Here is a 7,517-nt window from a genome sequence, read left to right as displayed (position 1 = left end):
CAAACTATAGTTAGATTATTTTAAGCATTATCAGTAATCAAGGGCTAGTTTTTGTCCCAAATTGACATTAACAGTGCTTTTCTACATGGTGAATTAGAGGAGACAATGTTTATGGATCTACCATAAGGATATCTGTCCAGAAGGAGTATTCACCTACTCCCAAGCTTGTTTGTAAACTTCACAAATCGTTATATGGTCTTAAACAAGCATCAAGGTAGTGGAATAACAGATTTACCGAATCCTTACTGAGTTTTGGTTTTGTACAATCAAAGTAAAATTATTCATTATTCACTAAGGTCACTAAAGACAATGATCTAGTAGCTTTTTCTGGTATTTGTTGATTTCATCATTGAGTTCTTTAATGAAAGCTATTGCTGATGTGAAGAATTGTTTGAGCTCCAAATTCAAATTGAAAGTTCTTGGAAGTCTTAAATACTTTTTTGAGCTTGAAATAGCAAAATTTAATGGACTTTGTATTTTTCAAAGAAAATACACACTGGATATGTTGGAAGAATATGGCTTGCTTAGTTCAAAATCTATTTCCACTATAATTGACTATAATCACAAGCTTTCACGAGTAGCTGATGATGATGTCCTATCTGATACCACCAAATAGAGACAATTGATTGGTAAGTTGATTTATTTAACTTTCATTAAAACTAGACATATCATATGCAGTGCAAGTTCTATCATAACACATGGACAAACCATGACACACACTTAATGGCTACATTTAGAGTTTTTAAATATTTGAAAGGAACTCCTAGTCAAGGTATTTTGTTTCATGCTCAGTCAAAACTATGTCTAAAGGCATATGCAGATAGTGATTGTGCTAGAATGGCATGAAACTCAGAGATAATAATTATCATATGCAATAAAAAATAAAAATTTAAACATACCATGCCATGCCACCACCCATGGATCACCTTGGTGGTTTTAATACAAACAAAATTTAAGAGTAATCAAAATATCACCTAGCCAAGTGATGTCATAATCATGATGGCAAATTCTTTTGATTGAGAGAAAATATGACACTACTCTTGTTTCTACTCAAGCACGTGTACACCATAAAAGAGGAAGAACCTAAGCCACCTAAGCGTTTGTCCTCTAATGATATCCACACAATTGCACCTGAACCTTCAACAAAATAGGAGCTTTTAACTACTCTCTGTGCTAACAGAGTGGACAACAATTGTCTTTTTTTTTTAAACACAATATAAGCTAGATTACTTTAAAGCAATTCATCAAAAGATTTTTCTCTCAGCCACAAGAGGTGGCTAGAGAATTTTGTTGTTTTTGATAACTAGGTTTTCATGGTCATATTATGAGAAATAGTTAAAGGTGATATTTATACCTAGGTTAAACAACTTCCATATTTGCAACTAAGGGCCCAATATTATAACCCATTATAATATTGGCCCAATCACTTAATTAAACCCTTTTAATTTAACCATTGAAAATTAAAATCAAATTAATTTCCTTTTGTCATGTTTGCAAGTAAGGTTCTAATATTATAACTATTTATAATATAGACCTTATACTCAATTAAACTATTTTAACTAAGTCCTTAGAAGTTAAAACCTAGAGTATGATTTAAGTCTAATTTAAATCATCACACTCCCAATTTAATTCATAGTACAAGTTTTATGTGTGACCTATTAAGTTCCTAACAAGTTTGTAATGAAATTAAGTTATAATATTAATCAATTAATTCAATTTCATAGACCAAGATTGGCATCTAACGATGCATAAAGGCCACTTAATTGCTTGAAGGGTCAAAGGATTCTTTGACAACCTTTCAGTGTATAGTTTATCAGTGTAATTCATTCCCCCATCATATATCCTAAAGACGACAAGAGCATTGTGCAGTGTCTACTCTTATTGACCTCTATATTCATTCCTGCAGTTAGATCATTAGCTTTATAGAGACTTATGAAATTCTTTTCATAATCTCTACGTCACCTTGGCCAAGGACTTCAACAAGCTAATATCAACCAAGAAATGTTAAGATATGTCCTCTAAATCACTAGGGGTGATGATTCATTTCTTGACTACTCATTTGCCTTCACATGCTTCGTGTTATACCCAAAAGCATCTTGTTTTGGCATCCTTGGTTAGGCGCTGGTAGGGATGAAATCAAAACATAGCACTCCACACATAAGACAACTTAGTGTCTCAAGTTTAGGGAGTATTTATACAATTGACACATGAGAAGTATTACATAGACACTTGAGTGAAATACCAAATGCACTTATCATGGTGAGTCATGTTCAATGAACTTGCTCTCCTAGGCAAACACTTACATTCTAGTTCCAAGTATCTCTATACTTCAACCTATGAGATCTATCAGTCTTTAGGTATCATTGATTTCTAACTTCAATGATACATCGAACTAGGAACATTTAAAGGTTATTCTTTAATGCATAAGGATATCATAATTACAATTCATTACAGTTCCCTTGCAAAGCATATTAATCTCATGGACTTTATCCAATTAGACTTATATAACCCATTATAATTAACGTCTTATTGATGAAGTAAAACCTCTAATCATTCAACATGAATGATATTGTTGTATGATTGGACTCAAGCCTTAACCAATCCCAATTGGCTGCAAGGCTCATCCCAACATCTCCCACTAGCACAAAGCCAATTGCTACCTTATCGTATGTGGATCCAATCCATCTAGCAACCATGCTTCCATGTCGACTCACTTGTGCCCTTCAATGTGGTTAATTGCTTTTATCTATCTTCATTTGTCCATGTATCACATCATGTCATATTACTATATCTAGATCTAATGAGACCTGAGTTCTTTTAGTGTGGCTTCATTGTTACATTCACAATGTTTAGAACCCTATATTAGCTCTATGAACTAATAATCTAAATATTCTCCTATTTGAGCCTTCAATAAGTTGTATATAACTTTGATTATATACACGTACATAGTCCTCTTTCTTTCTTTAAAACCATTCCAACTAGACTATGCTGCATGCATCATATGCATTTATCACTTTTCATTGTGCCATCCACCCTTTTTTAAATTTGGGAACTTTCTTTATATACTCATTGCATCCCATGTAATTGTATCACCAAAGAATTGTATTCATTCCTACTAACCTCCTCATGTGTATGAGATAAGAACACTTATACATTCTATTAAATTCAACCATTTGGATCCCTTTTAATAGAACAAAGTGTATAAGTCTAACGAAAAACATATTTAGTAGATTCATCTCATATGAATAATACATCACCAATGTATCCTATTAAATCCATAGAGTTCTCATACATATGATTATGCATCTCTATGCAAAATCTTAAAAATAAGATTCCAATGTAACCATGTAATACTAAAGAAACTCTTTTCTTAGTGTCATCATGCTTCCACTAAATCCAAGATCATTTGGGAGAATAATATTCGAACTCTTTTGAATATTCCATGATGTTACATACATACATCTCAATGTATGCTTGGAAATGTATTGGTTTGGAATAACATGATTGGCTATATATATATTGGAAAGATATGGACCAAATCATATCACTATATGAATTTGCTTTCTTCTTTGAACAAACATCTCTATGTTTTATTCATAAGAAAGTTCCATTTCATATGAATCTGCATTCATCTTTTGAATGATTAATTAATAAGTAAGAGCAATATTCACTAAGATCATATCTTAATAAGAGTACTTCATACTATATAGCTCATATGATCTTATATTGAATTCTCTAAACATTTCAAGAATTCAAACTATATTTCTTTAAGTATACAAGATAAAATCTCAATTTGGTCTTGTGTAAACTTAATGAATTAGGAACATTTGCTATAGCATTTTATGTTCAATGGTTTGTATACATTTATATGTATAAAATCTTTTGAACATACCAAGTCCTTCACTTTTGCATGAAAAGTGATTTGGTCATATAAGAATTACTAGTTCCTTTATGATTCCTAATCAAAAGGATCCAAGTATCTTTATACTCTAATTCTTACTTCAATGACTAAAACTCAAATGCCATAATCGAAATCATATGCAATCAGTTTTCTAGACATTTATATTGAGCATCAACTTATTACTATTATTTTGCACTTTATGTCATTACTTAAATCCATTCAACATCTAGTATCAAATGCTTATGATGTTAATACAATAGTAGTAACTTCTAGCTCAATCATAAACTTTGGCAAAGTAGAAACTTCTATAAGCTTCTTCTCCTTTAACTCTGTTAAGGAAACATTTTGTTTATAGTCCCTCATTTATACATCTTTACCATAAAGATGTTTGAAAACATCTCCAAGTTAGTGCCCTTATTGCGGTTGTCTTCCCAATTCATAATTAAGGCAATGTAAATTCCATCTCATGGAAGCTCACTCCTAATTATGATTTGTATTTGGTAAAGATAATGGAACGAAGTCGATACTTAGTTCATGATAAACACATTGCTCTAGCTTTACCATAAAGTATAGCAACCTTAAATCTTGCTTCTATTAGAACTATCTTCTGTTTTTTCACATAGAAACAATTTCTATATTATCTCATACCTTTATGTATGACCTTGATTATAGAAAAATTCTTTTGATTGCAAAGTTATACATGTCATATAGATGTTTTCATGTTGCTTTTTGAAGCTTTATAGTCATAGTAGCCAACATCACATATGTGGCTTAAAGAGTCTAATGAGCATCCCATGCTTTATCACCATTTGGCTCAACATGGGCTTATGGCAAAGCTTCCTATAGATAGACAACCTTTTGATTAAGAACATTTGGCAAGTCTTAGTACATTTTAAAAGGGTTTAGTCTAGTGAGTTTGATTTGCATCCAATATGCACCATAGTGATAGATTTTTAGCCATTTGCAATGTATAGAAACATGTTTGAATAGATAAAGCAGTTGATAAATAACATGCATAAACTATTTAAAATAAGGTTTTTAAAATTTTAAATAATTCTTCCACTATTTTCTACAAGATGATAACCCTCCAATCACCTCGAGAGATCTCTACTAGGATTCTCTTAGTGAGCTAGGATCCAATCCATCTAGTCATGGCCTTGAAGGTGCTCAACAAACCATGATAAGTGGATTAGGTAGGTAACTGAGCTTACCAATTGTATCTCTATACAACTCCTAAATCAGTTAGGTGACAACACATTACCTAAACATATGATATATGTTTTGATTAGCCTTTGCCTCTAGTTTCATAATAATCAAGTTTCCAAGCATTCATATTTTATGAAACTCGTTGAGTTAGACCCACCAATAGCTCAAACATACTTGTGTAAAAGTGTGACCTTGAGTGTGCTCAACAAGTCTCTATTTAATAAAGCAGCCAAGTTATCTTGCTATACAGTGGAAGGCAACTTTGTCATGCGTGGGATGTGACTCAATATATAATGAGGGATTTTGTTTTTGATTTTATTAAGGTCTCATCTTTGCATGTATAGCATTTATTAAATCGCATAAAATAAACCAATCACATGCATACTACTTTGCATTGCATAGCATTTATTAAATTGCATAAAATAAATCTATCACATGCCAACTACTTTGGATGATTATGGACTTTAACTATATTAATTTCCTTAAGCCATCAAAGGAAACTAGCTTGGTCAAACCTAGGGGATTACATATAAGAATCTTCAAAATCTACTTGTAATCTCCTTGTCCTCTTTGGCGCATCGGATCTCCATCGTTAATCTTTCCAAAATTAATTCTTAATCTATCCTAATTCTAATTGCATTTGAATGTAGAAATCTTGAGTTACATTCGAGGGGAGTAAGATGAGAAAAGAGTTTTACAAACCGAGATAAAGAGATAAGGTAGGACATGCAAGCCTTATTTAAAAAATACCAAGAATACTCATTCAACCTTAGCATAATCATATTAGGCCTAATTTCATAATCATCCACATATATTTATCCATATGAATAAAATTTGAAGACATGTCTCATTCAAATTGTTAATCATATGAGGTATTTGAGATTAGCAATTTTAAACATTTGAATTTTGTCAATTTCAAATTTTTCGATAACCATTTAATTCTATATGGAAACTTCTTTCATATATGGTAAGTATCACTAATCAAAATTAGTAATTTATCAATTCCTAATCTTATTAGGATTAGAATTAAATTTTATTACGAGCTAAAAAATTTTTTATTTGTTGTCCTAAACATTTTAGGTAACTCTTTTACTAATCCAATTTAATTAAAGCTTGCATGTCTTTTATTACCTAATCTTCAGTAGGTAATTTAGATAAAATCTAAGACAAGAAAATCTTTAACGCAATCTTAGTATCTTATTCAAACTTCCTTCCTCAATTAAAGGAAATTTATTCATGATGAAAGACTTGCCTTCATTTATTTTTGACTTCCATAATTCTAGGAATCAAATTTCGTAATTTTTGGGATCAATAAAAAATTTTAGATATCCTTAATTTAAGGAATCAAATTCCTTAATTCAAAATATATAAATTTATTATCTTTATGGAACTATTTCCATAATTATCCAATCAGCTTTTGAATATTATTGACTCCCATAACTTTAGGAATCAAATTCAATGATTTAAGGGTGTCATAAATTAAATCCTGACATCTTTTATTTAAGAAATCAAATTCCTTAATTGTAATTATGTCAAAATTATCTTTTATAGAACCTTTCCATAAATATTCAAATATCAAATTTGTAATTAAAATTGCAGCAATTAAGGATGCAATTGAGGCAAGTAATCAATGCCAAAACAGTGGCATTAGTCAGCTACAGGCAGCATTGGTGCAATCACGATTTTTGGTTTTTATGGAGCCTTAAATTTAGGAATTTTAATTCCATTTTTTTTCTGGTTAGCCAACATATGGAACTATTCCATAGCAAATTTGCACAATTTTTTGATGCAAATTGATTGGTCAAATTACCCTAAAACCATGACAATTTGCTGTTGCTAGCAATAATGGTGAGTTATAGTTCAATGCTTTAAAGAGGCTTCAAGCCAAGGAATTTAATCCCCAAATTTTTTTCACGATCAGCTAACATATGAATGCAAGTAAGCTGCTCATAAAATTCAAAAATTGTGACCTGTGTCTATTGGACACAGTCACATTTTCAGCTGCTTAGGTGGCATTGACAATATTAAAATCCTAAGGATCAAATCTTTTAATTTTTGAACTTTGAATTTTGGCAATATTTGAACTCTTTCAAAACTTAAAATTTCAGCAAATAAGTGCAACTAATTGCATAAATTTAAGCTCCTTTTAAGTTGCCAAAATTTTTCAAAATCATGGTCTGAATAAACTACTTGCAACAGCTATTTCAACCATGATTTTGTGGCTATTGCATCACCATTCACCTTTGACCGGCAATCCCTCTTGGAGCTATTCCAAAATATATTGTTTCCATGAATTTTCTAGAATTTTATGACTTTTTAATACTAAAAATCAAACCACAATAACTGTTGGACAGAATCGAATTCTGCTCCTTAATCAACACCAAAACATCATGAACTTGAATATGATTTT

Source organism: Theobroma cacao, chromosome 3 (assembly GCF_053813885.1).
Source record: "Theobroma cacao isolate CCN51 chromosome 3, ASM5381388v1, whole genome shotgun sequence".
In the NCBI taxonomy this organism is placed as follows: Eukaryota; Viridiplantae; Streptophyta; class Magnoliopsida; order Malvales; family Malvaceae; genus Theobroma; species Theobroma cacao.
This window is presented reverse-complemented; position numbering follows the sequence as displayed.